The sequence below is a fragment of the Panulirus ornatus genome, chromosome 17, assembly GCF_036320965.1.
Source record: "Panulirus ornatus isolate Po-2019 chromosome 17, ASM3632096v1, whole genome shotgun sequence".
Lineage (NCBI taxonomy): Eukaryota > Metazoa > Arthropoda > Malacostraca > Decapoda > Palinuridae > Panulirus > Panulirus ornatus.
The window spans coordinates 18,703,601-18,727,752 of NC_092240.1; the positions used below are offsets into that span (position 1 = coordinate 18,703,601).

At 45.1% G+C, this 24,152-nt stretch overlaps 2 protein-coding genes across 5 annotated transcripts in view; both read right to left on the bottom strand.

Moving 5' to 3' along the window:
* Nucleotides 1-7,945, bottom strand: part of LOC139754594 (carbohydrate sulfotransferase 10-like) — a 77,511-nt gene extending 69,566 nt beyond the window's left edge. Inside the window, exon 1 of the mRNA XM_071672008.1 lies at nt 7,778-7,945. The gene's annotated coding sequence lies outside the window, so the exon portion shown is untranslated. The remainder of the gene's footprint in view (nt 1-7,777) is intronic.
* Nucleotides 7,946-8,476: 531 nt separating this feature from the next.
* Nucleotides 8,477-24,152, bottom strand: part of LOC139754595 (uncharacterized) — a 359,713-nt gene continuing 344,037 nt past the window's right edge. For 3 of the 4 annotated variants that reach the window (XM_071672010.1, XM_071672011.1, XM_071672012.1), the window contains one exon: nt 8,477-13,251. The gene's annotated coding sequence lies outside the window, so the exon portion shown is untranslated. The remainder of the gene's footprint in view (nt 13,252-24,152) is intronic. The other variant, XM_071672013.1, reaches the window with a different exon arrangement.

Consider the following 24,152-nt stretch of genomic DNA (forward strand, 5'->3'; position numbering starts at 1 on the left):
TATATATATATATATATATATATATATATATATATGCTGATAACCGAGGAAAACTGAAACATGACAAGCCCGAGTGCACTTTCGTGTATAATCACATCGTCAGGGGAGAAACAAGAATGAGATGGAAGACGTAGGACAGTCACTACACGAGAGAGGCGGAGCTAAGACGCCGAGGGTACACAAGTGTTTGTGGTTGGTGGAGCTCGGGTCTGGCATCGTCCCTGCCTGTCATGAAATTTCATTATGTGGACAAAACAGGGAACCGGTTACAAATTTTGCCTACAACAAAGTTATTCAGCTTGTAGAGACCTCTAATGATAGTCACATTACAATTCTTCGTGCCTCCAATAATAGTCACACTACAATTCTTCGTGTATGTAATAAGAGGAAGGTTCAATGATATTTCTCTTGGTCAAGGAGTTACAGGATATGACTGAATTAGCCTCGGCAGGGGCCAGGGGATTGAAGGGGCAAAGGAACTGTAGAGACCAGGGCTAGGGGACTGCAGGGGCTAGGGGATAGAAAGGGCTAGGGGATTGTAGGCGTTGGGGGGGATTGTAGGAGCTAAGAGATAATTGGAAACAATGGACTGTAAGGACCGAGGAATTGTGGCTCTGATTCAGTCAGAGTTGACCCTGCGTGTCAGGGGCGGGTATGTGTTGTCAATGATACTTGGGTACAAAAATAATACATGAATTTATGGCTCTCGGGGGAACTGAAAACAGCCGCTGATTTGAAAAGAAAAGAGATATGAGAGGAGGGGCTCATGAAGAGAGTGGGGTTAGGGCCTATGACAAGTCGACGTTCGGGTCTGCCAGTGGCGTGTGACCCACTGCCTCAGCCCACACTTCTCGTGTCCTCCTCCAGCCTTCCTGGTGTCATTATGTTTATGTCTGACCACGTGAGCACCATGATACGATCCCCGAGGTGTCGCATCTAAGACCTGACTACTGTGCTGAAGATTTGTACTGTCGTGGTCATAAGTCGTGTTGTCGTGGTCATAGGTCGTACTGTCGTGGTCATAGGTCGTGCTGTCGTGGTCATAGGTCGTGCTGTCGTGGTCATAGGTCGTACTGTCGTAGTCATAGGTCGTGCTGTCGTGGTCATGGGTCGTGCTGTCGTGGTCATAGGTCGTACTGTCGTGCTCTAGGGCAGTATGGTCGTGCTGACGGATAGTATGTACCGCGGTGGCCAGACTGACATTAATATACCACACGTTAATCGACCAGGTACAGTGGGTCAGGTTATGCAGGCAGGAGGGGTCATCCCCTAGTATTCTCTAACGTCACACATTAAGGCCACAGTGAGCCAGGTGATTCACGTCCTCAGTGGCTGAGAGACAGTGATGGGCTGAGATCCTCATTACCGGGAGTAGATATCAAGACAATAGATGATGTGGTTAAACTGTGGTGCATGTGTAGGGCTGTGGTGGACTGTGGCGAATGTGGAGGACCATGGTGAATGTGGAGCTCTATGGTGAATGAGTAAGACTGTGGTGAAAGTGGAGGACTGTGGTGAATGTGGGGGACTGCGGTGAATGTGGAGGACTGTGGTGAATGTGGTGGACTGTGGTGAATGTGGAGGACCATGGTGAATGTGGAGCTCTATGGTGAATGAGTAAGACTGTGGTGAAAGTGGAGGACTGTGGTGAATGTGGGGGACTGCGGTAAATGTGAAGGACTGTGGTGAATGTGGTGGACTGATGTGAATGTGGAGGACCGTAGTGAATGTGGAGCTCTATGGTGAATGAGTAAGACTGTGGTGAATGTGGAGGACTGTGGTGAATGTGGAGGACTGTGGTGAATGTAGAGGACTGGTGAATGTGGAGGACTGTGGTGAATGTGGAGGACTGTGGTGAATGTGGAGGACTGTGGTGAATGTGGAGGACTGTGGCGAATGTGGAGGACTGTGGTAAATGTAGAGGACTGGTGAAATGTAGAGGACTGGGTGAATGTGGAGGACTGTGGTGAATGTGGAGGACTGTGGTGAATGTGGAGGACTGTGGTGAATGTGGAGGACTGTGGTGAATGTGGAGGACTGTGGTGAATGTAGAGGACTGGTGAATGTGGTGGACTGTGGTGAATGTGGAGGACTGTGGTGCATGTGGTGGACTGTGGTGAATGTGGAGGACTGTGGTGAATGTGGTGGACTGTGGTGAAAGTCCAACAATGTAGCTGATAACATTTCAGGAGACAGGACATCGAGATGTAAGTAGAATATTGAGTAAAAGACCAGGGGTCCTTAACTTCAGAGCCAGTGATCCCTAACTTCAAAGATCCTTAACTGCAGTGCCAGGGATCCTTAACTGCAGTGCCAGGGATCCTTATCTTCAGTGTCAGAGACCCTTAACTGCAGTGCCAGGGATCCTTAGCTGTAGTGCTAGGGACCCTTAGCTGCAGTGCCAGGGATCCTTAACTTCAGTGTCGGGGATCCTTAACTGCAGTGCCTGGGATCCTTAACTTCAGTGCCTGGGATCCTTAACTTCAGTGCTAGGGATCTGTAACTTTAGAGCCAGGGTTCCTAAACTTCAGAGCTAGGGATCCATAATTACAGTGTCAGGGATCCTTAAAATCAGTGCTAAGGATCCATAACTTCAGTGTTAGGGATCATTAACTTCTGTGTCAGAGATCTGTACTTCAGTGGCGGGAATTCATAACTTCAGTGCCAGGATCTGCAACTTCATTGGCAAGAATCCTTAACTTCATTGTCATATATATATCAAGTGACTGTTATATCTCTCTCTTGTGTCTCCCATGATGATGTGATTATTACACGAAAGTGCACTTGGGAACTTTTCGTGTTTCATTTTCCCCGTGGACTCATAGGAATATATATATATATATATATATATATATATATATATATATATATATATATATATATATATATATATATATATACATATCAAGTATATAATACTCTTGCATAGTAGAACAGGATTTGTATATTCACATAACTTCCTAGAAGAAAATATCTTGTGAATCTGTTTCAATAATTACTTATAGTCTGAAGTACATGACAAGTAGGTATTTACGATACGAAAATCCTTTTGCTATATAACGTAGTCCAAAGTGTCTGACTGTACAGAACACGACGATGAATATTATGGTTAACGTAACAGCCAGATGCCGTCCCTCTTATTACACTGTGTAACGCAAGGAAAATAATGGGAGTCCAGTCGTTTGTACAAGCTGGGAGGCCGGCCATGTATGTGTCCCACTTTCGAGTGTGACGTGAGGTGTGTGTGTGTGTGTGTGTGTGTGTGTGTGTGTGTGTGTGTGTGTAGTTGTTAGCAGCGTTACAAGTTTAACATGACAGCGCGTGAGGCGGTGCGCGTAAGACGTACCTTGTATTATAATGTGTTTACCTTGGGCTAGTTTTGAGGCCAGTATTCTACCAGCACCGCTCGGTCAGGAGCCAACCTGCTCTATTGAACCGTTGTTCCGTGGGATTGCTGGTAAATGCATCCTGCAGGCCTGCCTCTCCGCTGCTCCCTGGTTCATCTGGTCTTTTTTTTTTTAAGAGGAGGTTGTGTCAGTTTTTACTTGAGGTTATCGATCAGTTGGTTTCTGGTGTTTTTTTTCTAAAACCAGTTGACCACGAGTTCACTGGTTCGATTCTCTGGTTAATGGTCTTGGACCCAAGTGTCGGAACTGTTTTCTTCAGACAGTATTAAGAGCTGTGGGTGTTCACCTGCCTCGCCTCCCACATTCTGCCCAGCCCATCACTACGGTCAGACTCTGTTTCCGTCTGCCTGACAGCAACAACACCATCTTTTCCCCAGGTGGATCTAACATCGTAGTCTCAACACCAGACAGGAAACTTTAATCGATTTCCGTCCTTCTGATGATTCAGGTTGGTGATCATAGTCATCTGCAACCCGTGCATGATCCGAGTACGTTGTCTTACTTGGCATTCTCATCAGGCGTATATGGTCATGTTGGTTTACCTCGTGGGAGCCACGGTACGACCCTTGAACACGACGGTATGACCCTCGAGAACGACTTTACGACCCTTCAGCACGGCGCTGGTACGACCCTTGAGCGCCACTCTTGCATGTGATTATGGTGTGATCTGTGATGATATCCTTAAGGATGAGTTCAAAGGTCATGTCACCATACTACAAGGCTCACACACTGGTATTCAAGTGGTCCGTTTGTCTGGAAACTTGGGTGCAGTGACCCGTAGTACTGGTGGGTGGCACGGCACATAGTGTGGGTGGGTTAGCCTCCCAGGCCAGCAGCGGTGGTAAACGCCTCCTACGAAGTGTCGTGTTGATGACATCAGCAGTTCAAGTGGGTGAGGTTAAGACTACGTGTAAATGTTCTACATCCGCCATGTGATGATGAAGGTTAAGGATGCCATCTGAAGGGTTGAAGGAACAATACAGGATGTAGGGTCAGGAGACGAAGTATAGATGATGTAGGGTCAGGGGAGGAACTATAGATGATGTAGGGTCAGGGGAGGAACTATAGATGATGTAGGGTCAGGGGAGGAACTGTAGATGATGTAGGGTCAAAGGAAGAGCTATAGATGATGTAGGGTCGGGGATGAATTTCGTGTGATGGGTGACCTGAATGGCTGGTACAGGACTGGGAATATGAATGAAGGAATGAGACGGATAGAGTGATAAAGATGGGGAATGAAAGAGTGACAATTATTTCGCAGGAGAAGGTTAATCGAAAAGTTGAGAGGATCCGAGACAGCACAGGACGAGGTTGACGTGATGTAAAGGCAGTTTGAGACGGATCTGCTGGAGGTCACCGGGCAAATGTGAGGCATGGTATGTACAGAGAGAGAGAGAGAGAGAGAGAGAGAGAGAGAGAGAGAGAGAGAGAGAGAGAGAGAGAGAGAGAGAGAGAGAGAAGCGAATCTGGAAGAAGCTGAAACACTCCCTAGAATATGATGATGAATGAGGTGTAGACAGTCATGAGTGTAAATACAGACTTGAAGAGAAGAGCAATACTGATGGTATTTACCAATTAAAGGAAAGTAGAATGAAGATCTCGGAGGAAAATGAACCAAATTTTGACAAAAGAGTAAAAAGTTCTTCCGAAAGGAGAATAAAAGTAGAGGAAATGTATGTGTCAGGGGGGAAGCGTGTTGAAGACTGGCGCACCACTGGTAAAAGACGACTAAGTTTATAGGAGATGAAGAGAGCATTTCCAAGTACAGACTGAGGATGATAGTGAGGGAGAGGTAGGTGTCTGTTGGTACAGTAGGAACAATTAAGAAAATATAGATAAAGGTATATGGAAGAGGAAGACACTACAGACCAGGAAATTTGAAGTGCCACAAAGCCTAATGAGATACTTTAACCTAAGTTTGTTGTATCTTAGACTCATCGGGAGCTCACAAGCTTTTGTGTAAAGTCTTTCAACTTTGCGTCCTTTGAATGCTTCTGCGTATTCTTAATATCAAGACTATGGATACGTCAGCAATTTTCACGTCATCAATGGTCGATGAATATATCTGGTAACTATAGTCCGGGTTTGATCAACTTAATGATTCATATAACTCCATCATGATTCTCTTATCAGCTCTCTAAGAGCAGTGAGGCACTACCTCCAAAATGCTTAGTGACTTTGGCACTTCCCTTGTAACGTTTTTAATATGAGGCACCCAAGTCAGGCACAGGTCAATATTCTTTCGACATCATGCCTAAAAGCATCGTCTCTTCTTCATGCAGAATAAGAATGTCTTAATATCCTACATGTGGAATTTTTGATATCTTTGTTGTTCTTGTAAAATGTAGCAATATATTTTTTCCCCCCGAGAAGTAAGAACCATAGATATCTGTCCAATCTGTAATCTTATCAACATCAGCTTACAAACATCTTATCGCACCTTCACATGTTGATATATATACAGCCAACATCCTTAACAAGAGGGATGATTTAATGTTCGTTACAATAGTGTCTACAACACTATTATTTCTGGCAACAATGAAGCAGATAACACTTATCACACTCCCCTGCGGTGCACCTTCGGGAATGCTCTTATATAGTCATCCTCAGTATCTCATCTTTAATCTTCTGTCTTACAAAAACTGTTAAACAGATCTTAATAGTCTGCCTCAAGGGGCGTATTTTGTGAAATTACCTTAATACTATATCTCCAAGTAGCATCACAACCTTGCTCTAAATCAGAGAACACTGCTATTGTATGATGTTGATCAGCTAATCCTTTGATTAGCAGTTGATACTCGTATGAGGAGTTCTGTGGTGGATGGAAACTTTCCAAAACCATATCGGGATACAATCTATTATCAATCATTTTCCACTAATCTGCAAAGACAGCTGGTCAGTGCAATAGGTCTGATTTATCTTGTGGTAATGTAAAAATCTTTACTTGGCTTCACAATGGCAAAAAATAAGGGATATCTTCCAACTATTTGAGAGTACATTGAGCAGTAGGTTAACCAATATAACATGAATATTATTGAGGCTTCAGGGAGATGATCTAACATATAATAATACATATCATCCTCCCCTGGAACGTTAGACTCGGTGTCTAGTAAAGCTGATATTCCTTCCTTCATACGAAATGGCTCATTTACAGTCCCCTTCGTTATTACAGAGGGAAGGGAAGAGGCCCCTTTCTTTCTAACATCCTGGAACTCCCTGCCACATCTGATGATACTAGACACAAAGCTGAAACTTCCAACAAGATTATTATCTGCCACAGAAGGTTCATTAACGCCTCGGTTATCAAGGTGAGGCAAAGGAAGGAGTGGGGAAGCTCTGCGTATCTGCCAGTCAAAGACTTGTTTGGGATATTCGACCCCATCTCCCAGCATTCCCTGCTGCTCACTCACAGTTGAGTTGGGGTTCTTGGGGGAACTGTCTGTTGGGGTATTCTTTTAGAGTGCTGTATAGTGATCACCTTTTCCGTCTGTCCTCCCGAAATTTAGTCTTTGCAAGATAACAGTAAAATCCACAGTCTGATTTTCATCAGATTTACGAAGATACTTTGGAGGTAATTAATGAGGAACATTCTTTTCTGGGTCAAAAGGCCGAACATCAAGGTCACTTCTACACTTTCAGTTGATAAGACATTTCTTTTTCGTCCAATAATTCAATGGGAGAGATTTCCTCAACACTTAGTATGAGTGTTTCCCTTTAAGACAAGAAAGGATCCTATTGATTCTTTGAGGTCAAAAGGTCAAAGGTCAAGGTCAATGCTACAATTGTAATGATTTTATTCGCGTTAAATTACTTTAGTTTTATAAGATGGCTTTCAACAAGACTTATTAAGTATGTTTCCATGGGCCAGAACAGATCCATATTGATTTTGAAGTCAATATATCAAAAGTTCGTGGCCACTGTCATTCTCGTTTGATCATACGACCATATTTTGACGCCGTTTCATTTACGGTAACACTAAACCCTTAACCACCATGGCCTGTTGTCAGTACTGCCAACCTCTTTTAACACCACAGCCTCTGTTCCCATCATTGCCACCCCAAGTAACGCCACAGCTTCTGTCACCATTATTGCCACCCCCTTTACCATGAGGCGCCTCTGTCACCATCATTGTCACACACTTTATCAACATCATTACCACTACTCGTGTCACCAACTCTACCACTACACTTGCCACTACTACTTCTACAACCATATGAGCTGCCACTCTAGAACCCAACCTCCACCACCACAATCACCCCTGCTACCACCTCTACCTACCGTTCTGACACCAATGGTACTACCAACTCTGTCACCACTTCTGGGACACCACAACAAATAAGCTCGTTATGGACCAGCAGGTCTCCTATTACCTGTCCTTTCCATGTACCCTCTCTTCCACCATCTCTGCCACCACCATCCCTTCCACTGTCTTCCTCCGACCGTCCAAAAATCTGGAAGGGCGTTAAAGGAATTAATTGGAGAACGTAATAGGTTTTGCGGTGGCCATATAATAGTTACCTTCTACATCTGTCCAAAGTTTAGTTTCCACAAAATAACTGCAAAGCCCAGCGTCCGACTGTAACAATAGTGGATATGAAGATTTTTTTTGGAGGGAAACTAAGGGCGCTATTGACTTGGGGGTCGAAAGGTCAAAAGTTAAGTCCACTGCTGCACTTTTGAGTTAATTCTGGCAATATAATTTCCAGACACTTATTACCTGGGATGGATTTGATCAATCTAATCAACACTTAGCATCAGTGCTTCTCTTGGGACAAGAAAGGTACTTATAGATTCTAAGGTGCAAAGGTCAAAGGTCGTCACTGCAGATGAAGAAATAAATGCAATAATCGGGTCTTCAGTGATGGCTTTCCACCATGGAAAATTCATTGTGATTGTAATAAAGTCAACTGTTCATCTGTTAAGGATCAGGGGCGCCATGAACTACGACTCTGACCAGTTCTTACCTTCTCATCATGGTCCAAGATTTACAATTATTTCTCATTTACCAACATTTCTCTCTTTATCTAACAACCTGTAAAAAAACTGCTGAGGATGAAGGATATTTGGCATTGTTTCAGCAATATTTTATTAAATAACTTTTACAATATTTACACAATATGGCCTACTCGACTGACTTATGCATGAACTTACACTTAAAGAAGTAAAAATATGTGAGACAAAACTTACACCAAGAATGAGCGAGAGAGAACGTCTCTCTCTTGTATGTTAAGATTAATAAAGACTTGTAAACAAAGGGATATTCAGAGTCTTCTGCTGACGAAGACTGTAAACACAGGGGTCAGAGGAATCCAGGTTACGTTCGTGTAGGTTGGACTGACGAGTGACTTCTGGATTCTCGATCGTGTCATCTCAGACGTCATGATGCAAGTGAACCTTCTCCTCCTGCTCCTCCTCCTCAGGGAGGACAAAGCCCTAATGACGTCCTGCGTCCTCCCTCAATCATGTACTTTAAATCTTGCTTGTGACATCTGGATCCAAGATCAGAGAACGGCAAGTCAAACCTACAAAAACGCTCACATTTATAACACAGCTTAGCTTAGGATTTCCTTCAGAACAGCAGGAGAATAAGCTGAGCCATTGATGAGCCATTAAAAGGCCCCCTACTTTCATATTGAGCTTACATCAGAGAGTAATTGCTTCGAACTCAAGAGTCAAGAAACGAGAGAAAACATCAAGATTTTATCATTCCACTGTACATGGGTCGTCTTACACAAGACAGTTTGTCAACAGCTTGATACAACAGTAATACAAAGATCCAACTTGAACTGGAAAACATCTCATTATGTGTATAAATTAAATCCTTAACCAGGCAAACCAATCTTTACCTTGAGAACATAAAAGAAAACACACATCTCATCAGAAACTCCCTGAACGTGTTCTCACTGTGAGTGAATGAGAACACGAGTCTCCACGCCTAAGTCAGACAGACTACTCAGGCAGAGGGAACTCTACAGGGAACGCAATATGGCAACACTCCAGTCACATACCAGGTAGTCTTTTTCGTCTAATAACCAGAAGGGGCTCAGGAGACGGCAGCTACCAAGCGGCCCCGGCAGATAACGTTTTATAGAAATGATGGCAGCTTGCGGTGGCTTGTGGCGTGGGTCGGGAGTATTGGTTCCCTCATTATGTCAACTATCGCAGTCTAGGGTTCGCAGTGTATAACACAGACTATTACTTGTACGATGAGTAATGGCGGTAGCAGAGGAAAAGCGAGTTAAAATATGCATAACAGGTTTTACCGGTTGCACGAAGAGGTTGCGAGTGAGAAAGGAAAAAAAGGTTGTGTTTATCTTATGGCCACAACAAATACTACGTCATGTGCTGCAGATCAAACAGTTAAAACATTCAAAGGTGAGGAAAAAATGTATCATACAATGGTAGTGTATTCTTAGACCATCGCGCATCATGACGTCTGCTTCAGGGATGGCTGGGTCGTACATAAGGGATGGTCCTCTAAATAGTGCCAGCATCATGGCATTGCAAGGCAGACATCTACATAATACTAACATTATACAGTAGGGATCTGACCTCAGTCCTACACTATTGAGACGTCCTCGAGTATTCCTGCCAGCAGCAGCAGCAGCAGCAATATTCTACTGGCATTTGTTCCAGTAAACAAAAGCGGAAACTTTATGTTTGGCGTTGGTCGCTGGCCGTACTTAGAGGGTTGACGCTACGCTTTTGATAGCGACAAGTCGTGGTGTCTGCGAGAAGGGAACCGGGAAAGAAAGATCCAGACATAAACGACTATGAGGACTGTGTCTAGTGGATACCAGAGAGTTTAATCTTTCTAAGCAAACTTACCAACGTACTGAGAGGTCTACACGGGGGAAAAGTGTGAAGTGGAAATCTTAGAAACCTTGATTACGAGATTATTAACCAGAAATGTTAACTTAAAGCAGGTCGGGTCAGGTCACGTTAACTTCTAAACAAAAGCAGGTATGGCCAAATGCATTTAAAAAAAAATAATCAACCCCGTTAATTACCCTCACAGAGCCCACAGGTGATTGAAAGACGCTAGACGAAATACTGATAATCCTATGACAGAACTTATGAAAGTCCATACAAGATTTTGTTACATACAAGCGTATATACAAGAGGCTATCATACAGCAGCGGGCTACACAACAATACAGAATGGCTTCCAATACTACATCTCTCCTCTAACGTTCATTTCGAACTACTGAAACGACGCAAGGAACTACAGGGCTTTGTATTGGCGAAATGATTTTTGAAATATCACAACCACAAGTTGTGGTCAAGCAATGGTGTAATGTAGCACACACACACACACACACACACACACACACACACACACGGACATACTGGGGTTGGCATCTGTGACACACACACACACACACACACACACACACACACACACGGGCATACTGGGGTTGGTTTCTCTGGTGCTAAAAACCTGATATGAGACAACTGCTTGATGAAATACACAGGTGAACATTGGAGCTACAGTCAGGTGAAAGCCTGGTATCGCGAGGTGTGACGCCATGTGATCAGGTATGGAGAAAACTTTCATGATACCATGAGCCACTGTGACCAAAAGCTGCTAAATATGCTACAGTTTTTGCTATGAAACAGAAACACTGAGGATGCTACAGTGGGCTGTGCTCAGAAGCTGCTGAGTATGCTACGGTTAGCTGTGAACAGAAGCTGCTGAGTAAATTACAATGAGCTATGAACAGAAGCTGATGAGGATGCTACAGTTAGCTGGGAACAGAAGCTGCTGAGGATGCTACAGTTAGCTATAAACAGAAGCTCCTAAGTAAACCACAATGAGCTGTGATCAGAAGCTGCTGAGTAAAAGAGAACATAAGATTTATCCAAAAACTTTCCCTGCGCACCTGCGTCACGCGTCTGGTTTTAAGTTGCCTACGCGGCGTTAACTGCGCTAAGTTCAGCAGTTCTGCAGGATGGAAAGTAGAGATATCACATAAATGCCAGAATATGAGAGTCTTCAGTGGAAATGCCACCACCAGCCGGTGACATTCAACACGTTAAAGGACACCGAACGTTGTCGTTAGTGAATCAGGTCAAAGATTCTTGAACTCAAAACGGAAATTTTAAATTCTGGTTACGTGATGGGGAGGTCCGACCCTCGCGCGCACCTAATGAACCCCATCATAGTAGATTTGAAGTCGTTTAATTGACATATCTGCTCCGTAGAATTTATTGCAACATCATATGATGATAAATGTATGAACCAAGTCGTCCTTTAAGGTTTATTACATAATTTGACAGACCAGACTTGTGACTCGGCGACGCACGAAAGCGGTGATTATCCGTACTTTCCTCCCAGCTGTGGTGTATGGATGTCGCCTCCTACGTCTGGTGGCAGCGGCCAGCACCAGTCTCAACATTACTGCCTACATTGTTTACGAAGATCTTTACAAGATGAAGGGGAAGAAGAGAGACAGCGTCGTGTCACCAGGTACTTTACTGTAGCATCAGCTGAGATCTGAGGGAGGAGGTGTCACCAAAACTGTAGTCCTGCTGACGTACACACACACACACACTGTTTACTGAGACTGACGACAGCAAATACACGATAGCGCAGTACAAGCAAACACAGAGATTCCAACCGACGTGGTCCCAGTGGTCTCTGGCGGACCTGGCGGGTGCAGGAGGTGAGGAGGGGCCTTTCCATTGCGGACACACACACACACACACACACACACACAATGCGTAAATACACCTGACAAAATCCATTATGTCACCACACTGTTCATCCCCTCACGGTCTATACAGTTGCACAAGCCAGGGTCTTACATTGTAACTACCTTCCTATTCTGTCAACAAATGCCTCATCAACTAAGTTCATTATTCGTATGGTTCACCATCAGTGTCTGTACTGGTGAATGGTTCACCATCTGTACTGGTGGATGGTTCACCATCTGTACTGGTGGATGGTTCACCATCTGAACTGTTGGATGGTTCACCATCTGTACTGGTGGATGGTTCACCATCTGTACTGGTGAATGGTTCACCATCTGTACTGGTGAATGGTTCACCATCTGTACTGGTGGATGGGTCACCATCTGAACTGGTGGATGGGTCACCATCTGAACTGGTGGATGGGTCACCATCTGTACTGATGGATGGTTCACCATCTGTACTGGTGGATGGGTCACCATCTGTACTAAAGATGGTTCACCATCTGTACTGATGGATGGTTCACCATCTGTACTGGTGGATGGTTCACCATCTGTACTGGTGGATGGTTCACCATCTGTACTGGTAGAAGGTTCACCATCTGTACTGGTGGATGGTTCACCATCTGTACTGGTAACAAAAGAGGAGAGAGGATGACTTCCTCTTCTCGTCTGCCTCTTTTGATATTGATCGACCACTTGCAATTTTCCTTCATATTCTGCTTCACTTATTTCATTCACTGCCACATACAATGTCATACATCGTGGAACGAAAGGATCACTTGGAACAGAGTAACTCATCCATCAACTTGTGAGTTTCTTCGTCTTCACTTCAGTTTCTTTCGCAAGTCTGCATTCGTTCAGATATCTGTTTCAGTTTGAGCATTTGTTTCAGTTTCATGAGTTTCACTCTCGCGCGCTTCACTCGAGCGTCAGTTTGTGAGTAGACACAGAAACACTAATTCTTTTTTCTCCCTCTCGTTGTGGCTGACGGCGGCGGTGTTGGTGGTGATGAACGAGTCACTTGCCTCACTCAGCGTCCTGGTGCTGAGGATGATCGTCGTCAGTCATGGCCGTGGGTGCAGTGCCAACACGAGCTACAGCTGGGGGTTACTTCCTTCCTGATCCTTCCTGATCCTAGAGCTGGTGTCTACTCTGCAAAAAGAGAGAAGAAAAAAAAAGGGGTTAGAACCTACGTAAGGACGGGAACACCTTAATGCTAAAATCAACAGCGAAAATGTGGCAAAAAAGTGGGCTTGAATTTATACACATGAAATAGGATGAAATATTGTGCTGAGGTTCACCTGGATATGAAATAAAATGGGGCTTGTAATCACACCAGCAGCGAATGAGACATACCCTCACAATCCATTTTCGCTAATGAAATCCTGATTGCAGGAGATTAAACCAATAAAGAATGGAATGCGGACGATAATGGTCCAAGACGAGGATAATAACCAGGGGATTGATTCCATCCATAATGACAAGAGTATCACATAAACTGTGGTCTGTACATGCTACGTGGCTGGTCCAGGCTTCCCCTACCCCCTCACCGGTGGCGACATGAATCCTGCAAACGTCATGAGTGAGGGAGTGAGGAGGGTGAAGCCAGGGAGGTGGTCTGCCTGCCAGCCAGCCAGCCACTGAGAGGAGCAGCGACGCCTCCACGGCAGCTTCCGCCCACACGTCTCGCTGGGAGGACCTGAGTCTGTCTCCCTGCTCAAGGTTGTTCCTTTGATCCGACTCCCACACACACACACACACACACACACACACACACACACACACACGCACACACACACACCAGGATCATCTTACGCTTGCATACACTACCACACTCTCATATAAGTGTACATACATTCATGCACGTGTATGTAAGTCGTTCTACACATGCTACAGCTATGTGTGTGGCAGTCAGGAAATTTGTAAGTACGGGAAGTAATCTACATTCTCGTTGCTAAGCTCAGGTTCCAAGCAACATTGTGCACTCGCATCACTGAGTCCCTCCACCACACTCACGATCACGACTACACACCTGCGTCAAGCATTAATTGTTACACATCCTTTTCTTTTTTTTCCACCAGTGGGTATACCTGGTGAACACCTGGTGGTAGTTGCCAGGTATACACCACACTAGTAACGTTGGTGGAACGTGAGATCGAAAGACAGATGTAAAGCAGTGATTACTGCCGGACTGGAAGAAGACCATACTCCTGTTAAGGGGGAAAAGATGGAGAAGGAAGAGATGCTGATGAAAAGACAACAATAGGCTGCAGACATACCAGATGCAATACTTGAGTTAAGATAAAGAGAGAGAAGTGAGAGATACAGTGAAGACATGATGGGACGACCAGTAATGACTGGGTTTAATATGGAGTTCTGCAGCAGGCAGGAGGTACCTAAGTAGGCCAAGACACATGAACAAGGAGGAATCCAGAGTGGTATTCGAGATGGTAGACCGAGAGACGAACGAGAAAAAATAGAGAATATGATAAAAGAAATCAACAGAGTAGAGAGCAGAACAGCCCTGCATTACCTCAGACGGGTCAAGAATGTTAAGTGATGAGAACATCAGACTGGGAATATAGTCCACGAATGAAGCTGGACTTGATGTAAAAGGAAAAGAGCAAGAGTTCAATGACCGAATGAGACAAAACAAACCTGATAATGTTAAAGAAGAGACTTACTAAGAGATAAGATCTGACTTAAACATGATAGCAAGGAAGGAAAGAAAAGACAAAGGAGGAGGAGGAGGAGGAGGAGGATGGTTCTCCTGTTAAGGGACAGAATCTAGTTTCGTGGAGCACTGATGGACGGCCCATCCAACCACGAGATAATGAGAAGAGTAACTTAGGGAAGAGCTGCACTGTCGTGCATTTCAGTGAACCAGAACAAATCTAGAGAGATGGCAATAAAGGAATAATCGAGATAGTAAATGTAGAAGTAAAACAAGCACTCCGTAGAGAAGGTGTCGTTCTAATAGTGGAGAATTTAGTAATAAAAAACAAACTAGATGAATTAAGATTCTCACAGACATAGAGAGTCATGGAGACACAAGTTCTCGGGAAGTAAACAGGAAACTTTCAGAATCAACATGTCATTGAGCACACAGTATAAACAGAGAGACTGATAGAACTGAGAATATCAGATGAGATACAACAGACAGGGGAAGTGATCCTGTAATGCTTGCGATTGACTATGTGGTAGATACGGATACAAAATGATGATAGAGAACCCCAGGCTTAAACTGATATTACTGAAAACTACACAGAAATGATTTCCATAAAACATAAAATGAGAAATGGAGTTCTGTAGCTACGATGTAAGTCATTGTTATGGAAGGTTCTGTGAATCTACAGTGAAGAAGTAGGAACCTTTAGCTACAAATACAGAAGGAAAGTTGAAAATGAGAGATGAGGTTATATGTTCTAAAGTGAGAGAGCCGTGGAATGTACTGTGATGGAGAACCAGAGGCTTCACTATATCAAGTCTATATTCTAAGGGTATAAGAGAATAAGAAATGAGTATAACAGAATACCGAGAAACAAAGAAACTTTTGGGAGAAAATTATGGAGAGCGCAGAGCAGCAAATTAAGCTAGGGATGATTTACAGATATACGAAGAGATGAAAGATGAATGCCAAGTTTCAAAAGTGTTTTCACAGCACCAATGAGAGAGAGAGAGAGAGAGAGAGAGAGAGAGAGAGAGAGAGAGAGAGAGAGAGAGAGAGAGAGAGAGAGAGAGATACGTCTTGCAAAACAATGAAATCTTTAGAAGAAAAGACATAAACTGACTGCTAGAGAGACTTGCCCTATACAAGGCTCTCGGTCATGACGATGATTCTTCCTTGCTTTAAGGAAGATTGCTAATACACTGGAAAGTCCCCCTGAATGTTGATGTCTCTCGGGGAAGGAAGAGCGTCCAGGCAGTGGAAGAGGAGAAAGCACCTTAGCGAGAAACAACTCGCATTTGGAAAAAAAAAAAAGTTCTGCGTAACAAAACTCATGACTTGTTCGAGAGAGCGAGCTCAGTTTGGGACAAAAAGAGAAGGGTGTGTGAACTGTGTGTATCTGGTCTGCCAGGAAGCATTTAACACGGTACCACATGGGAGGTTGGTAAACAAGGTGGATCTTCCTTCAGGCAGGATTAAGGGAGGGGGACATTCTTTCGACAGACACATTACTACCGCAGTGCACGGGAGCACAGGACACATATCACAGAAAGCCTTCTCGAAATAAGTCATGGTCAATGATGGCTTGCCGCAAGGCACGATCTTGAGACCACTGCTCTTTTCTAAGTAAATGACTTCCCAGACGGACTGGACTCATACCTGAATGTTTGCGGATGATGCTAAGGTCATGAGGAGGGTAAAGAGTGATGAGGACTGAATCAACTTCCAATGGGAACTTAGTAAACTTCAACGTTGGTCTGATCCACGGTTGATGGAATTCAGCCCGACAGAACACAGTGAGAGAGGGTTTCGATACAACTATTATCTAACAGTAAGTAAGTTCCAGGAATCTGTGTTAGAAAGACTTGCATGTCGACACTATCTAATCTGAGACAAGCTCTCTGCTGGCATACACGAGATTCGCTTTCAAGTACATGGAAATGCAAATATTCAGCAAAATGTTCCCATCGTATACCTGGACAATACTAGAAATTTGGTCACAGGACTTGAACAAAGAACTAATACAGACGATGCAGATGATGGCAACACAGATGATATAAGATGAAAGGGCAAAGGCCATAAATCTGTCCATCATATAAGAAAGAAAAATAAAGGGTGACTTGATCAGGACCTTGAACCTGTGAGTTTTTGAACCGGTCAGACGATGTGAACTGGGAAAATATTCTCCCAGAGATACAAAGGAAGAACAATCAGAGGCTACAATATGACATTAAGCAAGAAATATCTGAGAAAACATATAGGGAATCAATCATGTAGTATATGAGCAACTGATGAATGGAGTAAACTACGTGACTAAACTGTTAATACAAACAAAACAAAACTGTTTACTAAACTGTTAATACAAAGGTTTACAAAACTGTACGACAGAGAAACTTCAAGAAGTGGGTCCCGCAGGAGTGTCCACCTCCCTCCCCCGTACAGTAGAAACAGTCCTGACATAACCATACCCACGTCAACCGTCACACTCATCCAACCACACAAACACCTTGCGTCACTAACAACCACATCTACGTCAATTACAACACACTTAATCGACCACATCTAATGTCACACTAATCCACATCACATGTCACAGTTATAGCTGCATCCATATCAACTGGCACACAGAAAACTCCACCCACATCAACTGCTTCACTAACGCAACTCCATCTGCCAAACCTACATCAACCAACAACATTACATAAACAACCATATCAACTTCCACACTCCCTCCAACCACACTCTCTTCAACTGGTACCACTTCAACTATCACACACACGTGCACACCAACTGTCACACGTACACAACCACAGCAACACTCCCTACCGGAGCCACATCAACCGCCACACGCCCAGGGTCACACCTGGCGGAGGGGAGAGACCACTCCTGCGGCGGGAGCCACTGTTCACGACAATCGATATTGAAGATTAAAAATTTGTGGCACGTTAGGCCAGAGGGGCCAGCCAGGGGGCAGGACCAGGGGTGGCGACGCCTCCAGCTCAGGTGTACGGCTGTATATTACGTCCCAGTCCTGCGGTTCTTCTCAGAAGAGGACGTAACCTACCCAGAGGAGGACCTAACCTAGCGGGTGGATCCAGAGGTGGGCTGCAGCACTTGGTACAAATTGCCAGGTTGTGGATGTGGGAGTTAACAAGTCCGGCTGCAAGTTACTGACGCATGATATCATCTCCCAACACTCCTCCTGCTGCTGCTTGGCCGACGCTGAAGGAAGGCACCTGCCTGCTTGCCTGCTTCTTGTGTGTTGTGTGTGTGTGTGTGTGTGTGTGTGTGTGTGTGTGTGTGTGCTTTATCCAGTGTGCACACAAACAAACAAACAAACATGAATTTTTCAGCAGTGTCTACAACCACAACATCCTGTCTAGGACGATCCCACGTGTCCACTACCTCTCCTGCTCAGGAAATGTTTCCTGCCACTTCCTAGTAAGTTTCATTCTGTCCTCTGCCTCCTGTGTCCTCTGCCTCCCGTGTCCTCTGCCTCCCGTGTCCTCTGCCTCCTGTGTCCTCTGCCTCCCGTGTCCTCTGCCTCCTGTGTCCTCTGCCTCCTGTGTCCTCTGCCTCCTGTGTCCTCTGCCTCCCGTGTCCTCTGCCTCCCGTGTCCTCTGCCTCCTGTGTCCTCTGCCTCCCGTGTCCTCTGCCTCCTGTGTCCTCTGCCTTTTCTGATTACAATGAAAGATTCTCGGTCTCTTCATCCCCAGTACCTACAGTGTGGACTCTCCTTCTCCTCACATAATTCCCCCTGTGCAGTTGCGGCTCCATCCTCCATGCGTGCCACTCGACCTTCTCCAGCAGGTATATGTTATTCGCAACTTGTGCAGTACGTGGGGGCAGGTTTGTACTCGTAAATCCCCACCCCTTTACACTTTTCTACTGCAATGCAACATTTCACATTTCTGTGTAGTGTCAGCATCCACAACTTCATTTCTGTGTTTCTTAAAACAATGACACCAAACTGTTCAAGTAGATTCAAGCTTTTGTGTGTGTGTGTGTGTGTGTGTGTGTGTGTGTGTGTGTGTGTGTGTGTGTGTGTGATTAAGTACCTATGATTCTGAGTCTTGATAAAACCCTATGACGCTGTGCTTTCATTGTGTGACGGATGCATTGTGTGATGATGGTCGTATAATAAACACACGGCCTTGATGGTGTTGTGGCTGTGGTGGCTGATAAACCCGTCCACGTTGCCTCTCCAGCTGCTGCTCCTGCTGATGATGATATTAATGGCAGCACGTAACACTGCAGCTGTCCAACCAACGGTTCCCAATAATTTTTTCTGAAGCATTAAAACGGTTTAATGAATGTGATCTATTTTTTAAAAAAGGTAAGTTTAGACTTTGATATATTGGCTAACCTACACCATTTGCTATTCTTTCTGGTAACACTGCCACTGAAACTTGCAAAGAATTTCCCCATCTCAAGGCCAGTGGACATGTACTACACGTCCCGGGAACAAGCTGGGGTAGGACATGCATCACCACTGGATGGAGACGGACATGTCCTAACCAGAGGCTACGTAAGAACACTCGACATAGAGCACAAAGAACATATGCCAAATTCACACACAACAGGGACATCAACATTTAAGACTGGACAATGGCGCGTTCCAGCTTAAAGCTGGAAACGGATTTTCTTTTTTGTCGAGGGAAAGGTATGTCCGAACTGGAGAATGAAAAAACAGGGGCATATCCCAGCTTCAGGCTAGCTGGGGACACAGCAGGTGATGCAGCGACCCAGGAAGCGACCCCCTGAACCTCGTCCACCAGAATCAATAATTCAGAAACGCTCGGGGGATATGACGTTCACAGACCAGCCTGCGTTGGGCAGCTGTCTCACACACACACTTGTGGTGCGACCCGGCTGTCCACACTCAGCACAGGAGGGCCACTCACCTGCCGTCCACACCTGCATATGGTGGCTTCTGTATCTTACCAGAGGGCCAGTGGTCCCAAAGAGAGGGCCAGTGGCTGAAACCAGACGAGAAGCTGTTAAGGATGCACCGAGACTGCTACAGAACCTGTGTTGTTCAACGGTTCCCAAGTCTAGGTCCTCCAGTGGTGAGATGCTCTCACGTGATGCACCGTCGCTCTTAACCAGATGAACAATGAATGGAATGAGATATCTACTAATTCTGATGAGCGGGTTAACGTTCGTAAGATCATACCAAAGTTTTCAACAAGATAATTGTTGTCCCTTTCAAGATGTGACATGACGACCCGGGGATCCGAGCTAGGAGTAAATGGTTCTCATACGTGATGATCAGTTCGGAACTGATTGAGAGTAGTTCGGGCGGGAAAATCAGAGGTTCTAAGGTGATGTATAAGAAAGTTCGGAGCCGTATTTGTGTGAAACTTTCGACGAAGCTTGAAGGTGGGAGAAGGTAATGAAACCTGCGCAAAGCAACAAAACCTGAGTCCTGCACATGTTTACAGGTAACGTGCTCGGCTGACAAGTAATACCAGCTGTTATTTACGATACATTACCAGGTTATCATTATGAATAGCATGACTACCACAGTCATTAACATTCAGCTTATAACGCTAATCTCCTCCACCAGTGCTACTACTAATTCATGATCACTAACTATTACTGTCCCACATAATTATTAACAGACAAATACCTTCGTTGGGGGCCACCATTAATCCCCTGATAATGTTACAGACTTAACAAACGTTATCATTTCAAAACGTCCAAGAAGCAAAGCGCAACCACAGAGCTACATCATCATGGCGTCGTGCACCACGGAATAACTCCTGCTATACAGACGTGTATACAGTCCAGGCTCCACAATGTATGATACGAGCAACGTCCTGCGGGTGAACCATCCCTCCAGAGCCTGGCGTCTGGCTGCCTGTAGATCCTCTCTCTCTGGTCTGCTCCCACGCGCCATTCAGCAGAGCCAGGCGGACACCTCCCCCCCAGTGATACCAACACAATACCTCTGGTCTAAGTCCCCTGTATGGGAACCCTGTTTTATGATTGTAGCTCACATGACAGTGTTCAGTCCCCTCCCCACGCTCACTAATTCTCTATGGCCTGATTATCACCCCTTCCCTGACATCGATCGTTTCCTTTTACTTGCGTTTATAATCCCACGCGTGTGGTGAGGACGGGACGCATTTACGGTCATCACTGCGGTGTTAACGTCTGCTTAATTGGGGGGAACAAAATGCTGTCTTGCATGTGTGTGCGTGCATACTACCATGCGTGCTGGTGACGGTGTAAACTGGGAGGAAAGATTTCACACTTGTTGACATCCACTTTTGTCAGTCATCTTGAAAAGTTTTCAGCATCGTAGCAGAGGTCGCGTTCACTCCCTCCACACTCGAGCAGTGTTTCGTGTCCCACACTCTTGCTGAGCAACTGTTATCCATCGTCCCTCCTCGGCCTCTTCCTCTGTTCACCTTCCAGTCATGATCCGGGACTCAGTAAGGTATCTTTCCATGGAATGGTCCAAACACCGTAGGAACTAAAGATAATTGTACCTTCTTATTCTTTCTCCTTGGCGAGGTAGATCGAGTGCTTTCCTCCCCTCCTCGTAAGTCTTCTCCCTTAATTCCAGCATCATTTTTGAAGCCGTCTGTCCCACTCTTCCAAACCCACGAAATTATTCAAGTAAATTGCCTCAGGTGGCGCCGCATATTTCAAAGGATCTGTTTGTATCTCTCCTCGGGCAGGAACCTAAGAACATTAACCAGAGTAAAGCCTTACCTTCCTCACAACCGATCTAATATCAAGTTCTTTCTGATAGTGAGTTAAACATGTCAGGCAAGTGGTGCTTTCCCTCTCTGACAGACCTGCCACTTTTTGTATTATTCTCTCCACCAACAGTCGTAGTCTCTCTAGTAACCTCTCTTCTTCTGAACATCATCTCTCTGGTGCGTATCTCTCCTAATACCTTACTTCTCTTTGAGACCTGATTCTCTAATGATGTTCTCACTAGTTCCTTTCTCATATATAGACTATAATCTCCTCTCATGTTTTCGGTTCAGAGGTGGTGTTTGTGCTTATTCCAACATCAACACACCTGTTGCACGCCCCGAGGGCAATGAATCCTCAACTTTGATTTGATCTGGCTCAACTACCACGACGCTCGTCCTTTGTGTCGCCCACTGCTCCCCTAACTGTACAAATCTTATATTTTTTTTCGACTATCTAAACTCCTGCTATGAGACTGTGACATCTTCTCAACCACAAGCCAAGATCCTCTACCCGCAAGATCTCAACGTTCACCACAGGGAATGGTTGAATCCCATACGAATGGTGGGGGTACTGAAGCCCTCACGTTCTCAGTGATCGAAAAAAATCTATCTCCCACACTACCCACATTCGTGACCGCTGTGACCGTTCTCCTGATATTCTGGATCTGTTTTCCACCTCTAATCCTTCAAACTGTAGCTACACAATCTCGTCCCTAATTGGTTCATCTGATCACAGTCTCAAAAATGTATCTAATTCAACAGCACATTTCCCCTCCAGCAGCCCCTTGTAAACGTAAATATTAGCACCTCGACAAAGCTGACTGGGATAACTTGCGAAAATTCTTTTCTGACTTTCCATGGGCAAACTACTGTCTGTTATGGAGTGACGCTTCGTCTTCGCCAAAGGTATAGCAGAGGTTATCACTGGGAAAATGGAAGCATTACTTGATCCGTCCTTGTATGGAGTACTGCACTCACATCTGGGGTGATTCTAGTTCTACACCCTTACTGGACAGAGTTGAGTCGAAAACGGTTCGACTAATCAACTTTCCCAGACAGCTTTAAAACTTGACCCACATGTCCTACGTTGCAATGTTGGCTCACTTTCCCCACTGCTATAGGTATTACTTTGGTTTGTGCCCCCGAGAGCTGGCTGCTTGTGTTCATCCACCACTAGCTAGACCACGCAATATTCGGCAAGCTGCAGCGTCACATGATCACTGTGAAGTCAGTGGCAACTCAAGGGTGGGCCGTTTTGATAACTGTTTCTTTCGCGACACCTTCAAGCTTTAGAACTCTGTCGCCTTTCATGTCTTTCCCAATAAGTATGGCCTGCACTTTCTAAAAGACAGGTCTTCGCTTCCTCCAAAATTCGTAAATACTTTACTTCTCTTTGTCTCTTCTTTTTCCCCTTCATTAACCTCTCTTTATTTCACCTAAGGCCAGGCCTTGATGTGGACTTTTGTCTGTGACTGGAGCCTCTAACGCAAAAAAACAAAAATAGGTTTGCTCTCTCTCTCTCTCTCTCTCTCTCTCTCTCTCTCTCTCTCTCTCTCTCTCTCTCTCTCCTACGCAGAGGTAGTAGACACGCACGGCCAGCCATTTAGGGTCCGGCTGCGGCCATGGGGGTAATCGCGTGGAAGCCTGCACACCGTCCCCGAGCCTGACCCCCCATCCCAGCACTACCAACCCCCTGGCCTCCACCATCACCCTACCCTTCCCCCACACGGGCACACTGCACCTGCACAGTCAGCCCCCTCACCGTCATCATGCAAACACCACGTCAACAAAACATTCCCTCGCATCACATTGTTACCATGTTGTCGTGTCAGGTAAACACATTCTTAGCATTCTTAAGACTGTATTTCCTGTAGCGTTACTGACCACTACACTGTACCCCAGGCCAGGCTACCCCCCCCCCCCCACGGCCCCACACGTACCACCTGTGTACCTCAGGCCAGGCTACCCCTACCGCCTCCTGTGAGCCAGGTCTGTACTCACACAAGCACAGACATACGGACACACTCACAAGCCTAAAGACAAGGAGACAGAAAACAAGACAGGCAGACACAGGTTGGTACACACACACACACACACACACACACACACACACACACACACACACACACACACACACAGAAGCAAAGCACAAAGAGCTAATACAGAAGGTCCAGGGAAGAACACCAGAGATGATGCAATATTACAAAAAAAAAAATGAGTTACAGTGAGAGGTTAAGGAATGTAAAAGTCTCCACCATGGGAGAGAAAAGAGTAGGGAGCGACTTGATGATAAACTTTACGGTTTTTATACCAGTCTGATGACGTCAACAGTGAATAACTCTTCGAAAGACAGAAGGATGGAACAACCAGAGCCCCGAGCGTGATGCTGAGAGAAGAGGGTTATTGCAGAAGCTGTACAGAAGTGATCTCGAAGTATAAAAGACGGATCAATGGAATAAACTATGTTATAAAACTGTGAATGTCGACACCATAGAAATGTTTTAAAATTTTGTTTGATTTTTCCGACAGTTGAAGCGTTCTGGCCCTACACACACACACACACACACACACACACACACACACACACACACGAACAAACACACACACTGTAAAAACCTTTCGAGGAGGAAAAACTGACACCAGATCCTTCTTACCTTAACATCATGACAACA